The sequence below is a fragment of the Lactuca saligna genome, chromosome 9 (assembly GCF_052625555.1).
Source record: "Lactuca saligna cultivar CGN05327 chromosome 9, ASM5262555v1, whole genome shotgun sequence".
NCBI classification, from domain to species: Eukaryota; Viridiplantae; Streptophyta; class Magnoliopsida; order Asterales; family Asteraceae; genus Lactuca; species Lactuca saligna.
In genome coordinates, this window is record NC_136425.1 from 46,732,150 (window position 1) to 46,745,691 (window position 13,542).

The window sequence follows — 13,542 nt, forward strand, 5'->3', positions numbered from 1 at the left end:
ACATTGGAACTTAAATTATTACTCGATGTTTTGATGTTTGTAAAAAAAAATGAAAAAAAATTGGTTTAAAATTTACGTCGTTACAACACTATTTATAATGTCTTACATAAATACATGATACCTGACCAGTCTTTTGCTATAATATTTTTCATATATAGAATTTCCATTGTTGAAATATTTCAACATGGTATTCATATATCCATGACTAAGTTTGATTAATACTTCAATCTAAACTTTTAGATTTGAAATAAAGTATAAGTATCATCTCCCTTACTATAGCGAAACAACTTTGCAAATTTGTAACCTTTTTTTCCTATAACTAGTATTGCTAAATTGCAACACTTTACATAATAATCATGCTCCCACCAGCATAACAATTATTTTGTTACTAGCATAACATTTATGCTCCCACTGGCTTTGACATGTATCCAAAATCAGCTGGACTTCTAGAAATCAATACTTATTGACTTTCTTACGAAAGTTCAGATTTCAGATACGAGATGCTTCGATAAGCCTTTATCTAAGCTTATGCACCTTTTATTAGAAAGCTCATATGTGTATCTAAGCTATTCATAACTTACAACGATAAGTTCTGAATGTTCAAACTATTTTCCATTTCTCATAATTTGAACTATGAAGAGGGATGTCGTAGTCATAATCGAATTTGAGAACATAATTAACACAACTGCTATCTTCTCAAAATCTACTTGGTGAAAATGTTTCCTCACAATCATTTTCATGAATTGGAGAGAAACCTTTTGTCACTTATATTTTATGGTGTATGTGTTCCTATCCATGTGAAAATGTCATTTCCAACCATTATCATTATACAAGGTCAATGAAAAAATCAAACTCATATGGACTGAACTTACTCAATCTTATTTTCTTGCCACTTGGTAGAACAAGGGCCTACCATGTCTTCCAAGTTGTTGAGCAGCGCACCCTTACTAATCAATGAACTTTCACTGATCAAGGTTCTTTGCCTTATGTAAACAATTGATAACTCATAGAATTCACATGCATAGTCAACTTTAACTGGAACGGGCACAGAAACAAGAATATGTCAACACAATAGGTTACAAACCTCAAGTCGTGTGCTAGTGATAAATGATAGTTTTATCCTTGATTAGTTCTTGAAGCTTTTCAAGGCCTTTAAGACTCCCACTAAACTCTTGGCATATAAGATTCTCTTGTCAAGGAACATTCCTTAACAAACAAGTATTCAAGAGTTAATGCGGTTTCTTATCAAGATTAACACTTCACTCAATTGGTCTTAGTTTATCTTTGTCTTATCTAAACAACACAATTACCAATATCAAATGTGCAAGAGCAAGAAAACTTTTTCTACTCCACATTTCATGATGTGTTACAAACCTTCTTAGGACATGTCACTAAAGATACAATCTTGGAGTATGACTCTAAGACTTGATTATGGAACAAAGTATAATTTATCTTCTTGATTTCACCATTTCAACAATTCATGATTCCTCTTCTTAGCCATACAAGTGCACTAAGGTGTATTGTGATATGGTTCTATAATCATTAAGATGATCATAAAACGCGATACTGAAGTACTCTCCTTTCCTTTCAGATTGGAGAAACTTCTATCTTTCTACCTAATGGATTTTTTATTCATTCTGCTATACATTGAAACTTTTTTTAATGATTCAGAATTACACTTAAACTTGTAAGCATAATCATATTTAATAAACTTTTAGTAAATCATGACGAAGAGTCTTGTCATTCTTTGTGGTGGATCTGAGCAGTACATAACAACTTGTACTAGATCCCTAGTCCTTCACTTGACTCACATCTATATGTGAACAAGGGATTAGTCTTAATTTCCCAAAGATGAAGGTTCTCATTCATCATACAATACATGTTGCATGATTCCAAGTTTCTGTCCAATTGAAAGTTTTTGTTGATAATCTTTCCTTATTTGGTAAATTTATACACTACCACAAATGAAATAATCAAATCCATATTGCTAAAAATAGAAACATACAAACATTAATTTTCACAAATGCCATTGCAAGGAAACATAAAATACGATAAAATCAAAATTTTCCTTTATTTATAAAATGCAGAAAACTTGTCCTTGCAATGCAAATACATATAAAAACTATGTTGCTACATATTTCTAAGAAATATATCATAACCCTTAAGCAGCAGCTCACAATTCCGATCATCGAATCATATGATCAAAATCCATCTCTTCGCAATCAGACTCAACTTGCTTTTTCTTTAAGCTTCATTTCTCTTCTTTGATCCTACAAAGCATAAAAATGTAATCTTATCACATCATATATTACGAATCTAGAAATAGGAACTTAATAGAGTTACATAGTGGACTTACCTGAAGCAGAGTCAAACACTTTGACTTCGCCATCCTTGTGGTATTTTAGGTAAATACGACAGCTTCGCATCCAATGCCCCTTCTTTTGGCAATAGAAGCAAAGAAATTCTTTTGGAATGGCATATGGGATAATCTCAAACTTATCCTTTTGATTTCCATTGGGAAGACTTTTCTGGATTTCCAATGTTTCCATTGTCAATATCCATAGAAGTTTGGGAAGTAGATCTTTCAATCAAATTTGCTTTACCAGTGCGCTAAATCATTGCAGATTCAGCAACAATTAGCAAATAGGTAAGATTGATAACAATCACATCGCGGTCTGTCATATAGTAATCTTTAATGAAATCACTATATGACTTAGGAAGTGATTGAAGAACCAAGTCAATATCCAACTTCCTTGACACAACGACTCCTAACATTCCAAGCCTATCAATATGTGATTTCATCTCCAATACATGTGCACACACAAACCTTCCATCTTTATGTTTGCTTTCCAATAGGCCTTGAGTGACCTCGATGCCGGCCAGGGCCTAATGAGTATATTGTATGTTAGTTATTTATATGTGTTTTACGATTACTGGGTATGACCAGATGCTGGGCGGGGCCCAATAGCTAGTTGTTATGCTGTTTATCTCTGTGATTATGGCATGTGTTGTGTGTTTATATGTTCATATGTTTATATGCTTATACCAGACGGGGCCTGATGATTAACATATCTACTTACCAAGCGAGGCTCGATGTCGGGCGGGGCCCATTATGTGTTTTTATTTATGTGTGGTATGAGGTATATTGGGGAACTCACTAAGCTTTGTTCTTACGATTTTCAGTTTATGTTTTAAGTACTTCGGTTTCAAAGAGAAGAGCTTGGGATGATTGCAAAGCACACACCACATGTTTCCGCATTCTGTGATTTACTCTGATTTGATGATGTTTTGATAAATCTCAATTAACTTACTCTTATGGAAATGATATGTATTAATGATTTATTAATCTAAAAGTGAAAATTTTATGTCATTATTTTTGGGACGTTACAAGTTGGTATCAAAACCTTGATTTAAGGGATTCAGACATCCTCTCGGGTGTGTTTGAACTCAAACTGAGGATTTAGTAAAGTTAAAAAAAAGTATTTTCAAGAAAGGGGTTTTTTTAAGGCAAGAAAAGGGTGTGGTGCATGCAATCAACCGAACTCACGTAAGTTTTCCCATAATACCCATACATGTATCTATTATGATTGATTTATGAATTTGTGAATCGCATGCTAGTTAGGGCTAAGGTTCTGCTCGGTTCTGCATGATAGAATGCTAGGAGAGATGCCTTGTTTTCCTATTGTTTGAGCTTGGAGACTTGCATGCTAGTTCTGATTGGTATGTAATGCCTAGTAGTATACGAAGCATGAGATGTTGTATTGGGTTTGATTTGGATGTGTACGCAGTCAATAGCGGGAGTGGGAACACCTTGTATGAATTATAGTATGTGGGATTGGAGTGCTACTGCTCGAGTGTTTCTTGCTTTGTGCTTTGTGGAACTCTTAGGTGATGGGAGTTAACTACCAAGTGAATATGTCAAGTCACATGTGATAAGGGTTGAATAATCTCAAAGTGATGGATTTGACCCTACTGTACAGCTCTTGTCTGAGTCTAACCATTATAGGGATAAGTTTGTTACGCGAAGGATTATCTAAGCCTTGTTACATGTGATTATATTCATGAGGTGGGTGAGTGGAATTATGAGGAGTTCTTCAACAACTGGTGGCAGGGTGAGGTCAGGAAGCTAGGAAAGCCTAGGGGTTGCTTCAGTGGGCTTTGTTGCACGAGTTGGCGAGCGTTGACATATAAATTGAGGAGGTGACTTAGAGGATTCGGGAGGATTCTTAAGGAAGGTATGGATAGGTGTAGAAGGTAGTATTGGGCCAGTACTACTGAAAGCACAAGATCCATACTTAAATCGGGGAAAGTCTCAAATATCTAGGAAGCCTGTGGATAAGGATTCTTAGGAAGGTTCTGATCATTCGCATATGGTTTTGGTATGGTGGTGGGCTTATTTATTATTGGGCTTGGCATGTTTTAATGTTGGGTTGAGCCCATTTATTATTAGGTTGGGCCCATTTGCTTGTCTGGGCTAGTCCCATTATTTGGTATGTGGTATTTTGGGGAATTCATTAAGCTTTGAGCTTACGGTTTTGTGGTTTAACATTTTCAGGTACTTCCAGTTCGAAAGGGAACGACCCGACATGATTGTCTTGCATCTACTAGATATTTCAAACTTGTGATTTAATGATACTCTAAAGTTCTTTGTAAAACACTGTTTGGCATTAATGATCTTTTATGATGTATATTGAATGTTTTCTTAATTAAAAATGAAAAATTTTCTATGAATTTTGGTACATTACAGGGGATGTATAGACTCCGTTGTGAATATGTGGATGTATTGCACCATATATGAGTCCTTGCTCCAAGATGATCTTAAAGAGAGTATACTTGACGTCCGCGATGTAGTAAGATTTTAAAGTGTTTTTATGCTCTAACAAAGACTCTAAGGCAATACAACTTGACCTTGAACTTCGTAACATTACACTAAGTGATTCTATAATTGAAGACTACCTTACTCGTATCAAGACTATTATGGATCTCATGGCTAACTTCGAAGCTACTGTGCCCGAAAAGAACCTAGTTGTGTATGCTGTCAATGGATTATCTCAAAAATATGATAATGCTGAGATTATTATCTGCCATAGTATGCCTTTCCAAACCTTCCTTGAAACTCGTTGTATGCTTTTACTTGAAGAACAACAATTGTTGAAACAACTCCCATAATGGTGTTACATCATCTTCTCTAGCTATCCTTATCTGGGAATAACATCCCAACAATTTCTCTAATAATCTTTCCAATAATGGGGAGGATTCAACAACAAAGGAGATCATAATGGGGGTGATACAGAGGTTTTGGTTGCAGGCGGAGGCCGTGGGGGCGGATGATGGTCTCAGCAATAACCTCCGTCAACATCTTTGATGATTCAAACATCCCATGGTTGGGGTTTTTGGTGTGTTATCCACTTCATTTCGATGTCAGGGCTTACTTTTGTCTCATGTTCAACAGTCATTCCATTCGCCCAAAAACATTAATGGTCTATGTCGTCTCAACCTAATCAGATCTGCCCCACAAGTCCAACAAAGACTTTCAACCCAACAAACTCATCAAGCATATTATACACATCATATTGGATAGACTCCTGTTCTATGGGGATGGTTCCAAACTTCAGCTAATACGGGTGCACCTCAACCTACAACTCTTCCAGAAATGTTCAATGTCATGTCTCTTAATGATCCATCTCAAGACGGTTGGGTAATGGACAGCGTTCCATGTCACACATTCATTCCAATGCATGTATTCTCCGTTCTTTTAGCAATAAAATCTCTAATTTGCCTTCGGTTTTGGTTGGTAATGGAACTAAAATTTATGTAACTAAGTCGAGACACATATTTTTATCTAACCTAAACCCAAATCTTCCTCTTGTCCTAAAAATGTTCTTATCATGCCTCAAATTATCAAAAGTTTGATTTTTGTTTGTAAGTTTATGCGTGATAATCTTTGTTCCATTGAGTTTGATTCTTATGTGTTTTCTTTGAAGGATTTTCAATCCAAGTAAACACTCCTTCGATGTGATATCATTGGTAATATGTACCCTGTCACACCTCATACACCTCGAGCTTCTATTTCGGTCAACTCTACCATTTGGTAATGACATGTTGGTCATCCCGGTCAAGACGCTTTTAATCATTTGTTTTCTTAAAAGTTAATTCCTTGTAAAGACAATAAAAGAGATAGTTTATATCATTAATTTCAGTTACGCAAGCATGTTCACTTACCATTTCAATTATTCTGTTGTATCTGTCGATTTTGAAATTCTTCATGATGTTTGGACTGATCTTACTCTTAGTAATCCTGGTTTCAAATATTACGTCTTATTTTTGGATCAATATTCTCATTATGTTTGGGTTTATCCCCTTAAAACGAAATCTAAGGTGTTTAATAAATTTTACATTTTCGAAATTATGTTGCCAATTACTTTAAATGTGATGTAAAATATTTTCATTGTGATAATGGTGGTGAGAACAATATTACTCAGTTTCACAATCTTTGTAATATTAAGGGTATTCAAATGCAGTTTTCTTATCTATATACCTACCAATAAAACGGGAAGTCCGAGCAAATGGCTTGATCCATCACTAACACCATTCATACTCTTCTTTTTCAATATCTTATTCCTCCTGCATAGTGAACATAAGCTCTCTTCATGGTCGTTTCCTTTATCCTTCAAACTTACTTACATGCGTTTAATGATCCGAACTGATTCAACATCATGAAAGATGAATTTACTGCTCTTATTTGTAATAAAACATTGTTACTGGTTCCTAAAATTGTTGGGGGCTAATATTATTAATTGCATCTGGTTATTTAAAAAGAAAGAAAATGTTTATGGTTCCATAGTATGCTATAAAGCACTTCCTGTGGCAAATGGTCACAACCAACAACCGAGAATTGACTATGACGAGACTTTCAACCTTATGGTCAAACTTGCACCTTTCGCACCATTCTCAGCCTTTTGTGTCTCATCTATAACATCCAGTTTCGAGTCGTTTCTTATTTCAGGATTACGGGTCATAATGCGATCAAGTAAAGTTCTTTGGCCTCAAAGGAGTAGAGTTTAGACCCTATCAGATATTGATAATGTTGGTTAAGTGATTAAAGTCCTCGAATTGTGGTTTGAAGCAAAGGGTAATATGGGAAAGGTGATATTTTAGAATTCTTGCATGAATTAATGATTTTAGTTAACTATGTTTTTAGGCCAAAGTAATTAGATATAATTGTGGGGCTCATCAATAGCTTCGCATTCATATAAAGACCGCTAAAAGTTGAGTTGAAACAAAGAAGTTATGGTTGTCTAAAGCCGAAGTGGAATTGGGTGGAAATCCGTACTCATGAGTTGGCAAGTAAGTTGCCACGAGATGGAAAGTAGGTTGCCAAGAGGTGGCCACTATGCAACCCAAGCCCATGAATTTTAGGGTTTCAACATATTTATGGGATGGGTCCATGTTTTTAGGAATTTTCTTAGCCTCCATCATATCTAGAGCCTCTTGAAAGAAACCCTAGCATTTCTCTTCATGATTTGAATTTCTCCCCTTTCTTCTCTCCTCTTTTGGGTGGTGTTTTTATGAAGCTTGGAGATCAAGAAAGTTCTATTGTTTGCAAGGAATGTTGTTTCAAGTTTGGGTCCATCAAAGTCACTACGTTTGTGGACTATTGTGAGTATAAAGTTCATATCTTGATCTTTAGTTCTTTAGATATGGTAATTTATGGTTTTGAGACTTTTGGTCCATTTTATGCGTGATCTTGGAGTTGAGTGAACTCCAACGTCTTTTGATTAATTTGTAATGCTTCTTGGACCTCATCGCTATGAAAGTTAGGATCTTTATCCATCTATACATCATGTTGAATTAGATATGAAGGTTGGAGACTTGGGCTTAATGGATTAAGTGAAAAGGATGCATTTTTGGTCACTTTGAGACTTAAAGCTTAGATTTTTGGTTGTTTGGACCATCCTAATGGATAAATTTTGGAAACTTTATCTATTTTGAAGTTATTAGGTACCAAATTTGAAAAGTTGGAAGCGTGGGTATAAGGGTTAAGTGCTTAACCCATTAAGCTGTTAGAACCAGTTCCTACGACATTACATGTTGGTCGCCATGATGTGGATGTAAATTGAGGGTGACTTTGGTTGTTGACATTTTGACCAATTTGAATTTTGGTCAGACTTGGAGAGGTGTTGAGCTATAATCTAAGGTTTAGCTTGTGATTGATTTAGGAGGTTCGTGTAGCTGATTATGTGGGACTTTGAGTAATGGATTTCAACTTGTTGTTCATGTGAGTTTTCTCACTATATTACATATGTCATAGTGGTGTGCATACTAGACTAGCTGAGTCTTATTTGTTGATTGTTGTTATATGTGTTGGATTAATGTCTAAGTCCATAACTATATTTGGTATGTACTTGACCCGACTCGGCATGGTCCATTTGGGTTGCACTTCACGGACACAATTTATATGGATAGTCTTTTGAGAATAGTATATTTATGATTAATATTAATATATTATAAGTTCTAATATATTAATATGGAATCATATTATTTAATTAGTATTGATCAATAATTAATTTAGAATTAATTAAGTGATCAAAATGAACTAATTAAATATGGACTCTAATATATATGGAATGGGCCAAGTTCATCTAGGTTGGGCTAAGCTTTCATGGATAGTCCATGGAGTGTTTCACCCATGGATCATATGAAATGAAAGGTCATGGGTTTAACCATAGTCTCCATACTATATAAAGATGTCATTGGTTGGTGAAATTGGCACTAGTGTGGTACACTAAGAAGGGCTAGCCGATTTCACTAGAGAGAACCAAGTATCCATATTCTCTAAAGTCTTCCAAGGTGTTTTGGTGATTTGTGATTCCACTTGAGGCTTCCACACTATTGGGGCTAAGCTCTTAAAGCTTGAAGACATCAAGCTACATCAAAAGGTATGTCATCTAACTAGTACTTTGTAGTATAAGAACTTCATAATATGCTAGTTAGGATTAAAGCCTTGGAAAGTTCTTATTTTCATGTTTAATATAGAAAACATAGATCCAAGGTTTATAGGGTTGCATGTACACCATAGGAGTGTTAGAATGCTCAAAACCCAACAATATGTGTATCTGAGTTGCTGATAACTCCAGGAATTTTGATAGTCCATAAGGTTGTTGATAGTCTGCAAGAGTGTTGATAGCCCATAGGGTTGTTGTAAGCCCATAGGATGCTAATGGCCCCATGGTTGCTGATAACAAATAAATGTTTATATTGTTATGTTGTATGTGATATTTAAGATTGCTGATAGTCCCAGTGTTGCTGATAATCCATAACTGATGTATGTACTATTTTGGGGAGCTCACTAAACTTTGTGCTCACAGTTGTGGATTAAATGTTTTTCATGTATTATTGGATTGTGAATGCGAGACTGTATAAACACATCGACAGTTTTATAATTCGAGATTCCACATTGTCTTCCTTGTAACTATGATTTTGAATTTATGGTTTATGAACAATTGGTTTGACTTAAATGCAACCTTATAAAAATGGATGTTTATATTAGGTTTTGACATACTAGCACTACTATGGTGTATATGCAACCCTAGAAACTTTGGATCTATGTTTTCTCTAAAATACATGAAAATATTATTTCCAAGGTTTACAACCTAACTAGCATGTTATGGGGTACTTGTAATACAAAACTTTAAGTAGAATAACATACCTTCCTTTTGTGGTTGATTGCTTGGAGTTTATGAGCCTATCACCAAGAGTGTGGATGCCTCAAGTGGTGTCACAAATCACCAAAACTAGTTGGAAGCTCTTGAGAGAATTAGAACACTATAGAAATCAGCTCACCCTTATGCTCACACACAATTAGTGCCAATTCTTGAACCAAAGACTCCTTTATATAGTATGGAGGATTAGAGTTAAACACTAATACCCATGACTATTTGTAACACGCCCGCAGATCCGGGCTAGTCAATTTAGAGGCAATAGGGGTCAAAAATGACTTTTCGACAAAATATTATTTAGAATAAATAGTCTTAACCAAGTTGTAGAATATGTCACAAGGTTTCCGTACATATAAAGAACGCCGAAATCCGAGTTATAACGAAGAAGTTATGGTCCGTCGAAGTTTTACGGCAAAACCGGCACGGCACCGGGAAGCGTAAATAGTGAATTTACGATAGAGCGAGATTTATCCTTAGCAATCTAAATGAAAGTCGTAGAATATGTTAAACTAAGAGCGTCGATAAAAAGAACGCCCAAATCTGACTTCGTATGAGGAAGTTATGATTTTTCTAAGATTCGGCTTAGCAGTGCACGGCCCGAAACTCAAATTTTAGTTCGAGCGGTTTTTGGCTTACGCGACCTAAATGAGAGTTGAAGATCTCATTAATAGGAACTCAACGGTAAAAAGATAGACGAAAACGGAGTCCGTATGAAGGAGTTATGAATTCTTCGCGGTCATTTAACAGTCTAAACGCCTCCTACTGTTAAATTTGAGATCGGTCGAGAATTAGCTGATGGAGTCTAAAGGAAAGTTGTAGATCTTGATTTTAGCTACGCGTGGATATAAAGAACGTCGAAAACGGAGCTCGTATGCAAAAGTTATGATTTTTCTAAGTTTGAAGGCTGATACGCGATAGGGGTGACGTGGCACCACCAGAATTGGACACGTGGCACCACCAGAAGGCCACCACATGGACCAACTCGACGAGTCATGACTCAGACTCGACGAGTCAATCAGATTCCTCCCCTATAAATAGAGGTGTCGGGTTCCCTCATTCTTCACACCTTCCTAAACTATTCTTTCTCTCTCTAGACTCTCTCTCTAGCCCCCTAACCCCCCTAACAGCCTAGGTAAACCCCCTAGCACCCGAAGGAAGCCCCGAGGCTCCCAGAGTCCCGAGAAAAAGGGTCTTTCGGCTCGGAAACGATGCTCCAGCGAAGCCCGGTTTTCGAGAAAACCCGTTGTAAGTGAGCTAGGCCTACGCTATCTTTAGTATAGCTTATGTTTTAATATAGTAACATTATTAGGAACTTATAATGAGTATTTGGGCTATTATTATGAGTTATATTGAGTGTTATTTAACGCTTGTATAATAATAATAATAGTCAGACTATTAGTTTGTCGCGGTTATCGTTAGACAAAACCCTAGTGGTATTGATACTAGGTTTTATCGAAGGAAATTGTTTTGAGAGTATCGAAGCGCTGTCCGAGTACTGAGTCACCACCTACTCAGGTGAGTGCATAGTCCCTTTCATCTTACACATAGATATGAAGTATTTTAATATAAATTACGTGTTGTGTGTGCATATTGTCTGAATACTTGCTGTCTATATTGGGTGAAAGATTTTTATACATGTTTTAAATGATTTAAACTGTATATGTATTTTATATCTACAAAATGTGTTGGGTAAAACATGGGTAGATGAAATAGTTGTTTTGTGATAACACGATGTTGTCAGTGATCCAGTCATCTAGTGGAGTATAGATGAAGACCATGGGCGGTACTAGATGGTCCGATGGAACGCTAGTAAGCTCGTAACCTGTAGGTGTTTTTGAACTAGGTGCTCATTAGGTATTTTGAACTGAGTGTGTTCACTACGTATCTTTGAACTGAGTGTGTTCACTAGGTATTTTGAACTAAGTGTGTTCACTAGTTACTTTTGAACTAAGTGTTTATCAGATGTTTCAGACTACGTGTTCACCAGATATATTCTATAAGCCTTGGTAATGATGGACTTCGTGTCGATTCCTTAGGATGATCCTTAGGAATAAATAAACGAGGAATAGCTGATTCTTAGGGTAGATCCTTAAGACTAAAGAAGATAATGGGGATGGGTAATTGGGTTGATTGTTTGATTGTTTAAACATAATAATTGTATTATTGTGGATTGAAAACCTTATGTACTCACCAGGTTTCCCAACCTGACCCACTCAGTTTATTTATATCACAGGTGTTGATATGAAGTCACTTTACACTGAGAGATTTAAAGAGATGTAGATCACTAGTGTAAATAAATGTAAGTTCTGTTTATGCTTATGTTTCTGTATTAACGATGACATCCCAAACATTTTGAAATGAATAAAATACGTTTCTTCGAAAATGTTTTAATAACGTATTTATCGTATTTTTTTGGGAACAAATTCCGCAACATTTTTATTAAAAGAAGTACTCTGATTTTTATAAAGCATAAACAAAATCGGTCTTTTCTGGCCGTAAAAATGGGGATGTCACAGTTGGTATCAGAGCATTAGTTTAAGCGAACTAGGAATATGGATTTATTTCTAGACTTAAACTTAGAATGCTAAGCAATGATTGTGAGGAGTGTGTTTAATAAAATTTAGGTAATACACCTGAATAGACACAAGCACTAGCTTATTTAGGCAAAATTCCTAACATGCTTTTAGGTGCTAAATGATTTATGATATGCATTATATGATCGGATCTATGGTCTGTTGCCGACCGGATCTGGAAATTTTATGTGCTCAGGTTTCTAAACGTTTAATTACGATATTAGAACTGGCATGTAACTTTTTGGAGTAATAAGGAGGAATACGCATCTAATTCTTCCTCTATCTATACTCTCGTCTCGATACACCAAACGCTTGCTTTGGAGAATAGAATGTCATGATAAGGACTCATAGAGAATTAAGTAAGTGGATGAAATGTTCAGGCTTACGATAGTGAATGACACCTATCGGAAGATATCATAAGAGTCGTATCTTGCCTTTAGAATATGTCATGCTGTACGTTTAGAGGAGTACAGTACGTCCGAAGTACACCTTCTATTGGCAGTATGATGGAATGATTGGCGTAATTCATGAAGTTGACCCATCGTATGGTATTTCCACCGAGCTGAAGCAGAATTGATGATTGAAGATACGCATATAAGAAGTCCTAGTAGAGTCTAGGGAAAATTTTGTGATTTTTTGGACACATTTTTATGTGTTAAAAAAAATGTTTTGTGATAATAACTTGGGAAAACTGCGAGACAATACTTGGGACGAGTATGAGTAGGTGTGAAAGGTAGTAGATGCATATACTACCGGAAGCACAGGAGTCACGCTTGGATCAGGGAAAGTCACAAGGCTACCAAGAAACTAGTAATTGATTTCGATTTATTCAAGTGTGTTGTTACCATTGTTTCGATAATGACTAAGACGATTGTTGATATTCCGACCCGAGTGGTCATATCGAATTGAGTCTGACTACGATAAGTATGTTACGTGGTTCAAAGAACCAAGTTCGATGTAGCACCGACTTAAGCCAGAAGAATTAATCAAAGCGATAAGTAGAAGTATCACGATGGTTACTAGAGATGCTACCTTTTTAGATGTGACTAGAACATGAAGGAAGGTATAGACTGTTCTGGAATTTGACTCTAAGAGACCTGAGTCTGAGCATTGCAACATACGATGAGAGGTCATTAGAATATGACACATCGGTCCATTGTATTAATAAAAGAACTTATCTTAAGTTCATATCCAATGAGGATCGAGATTGTGACTTGAAGGTCATAATTTGGAGTCTAATGTGAGATAGA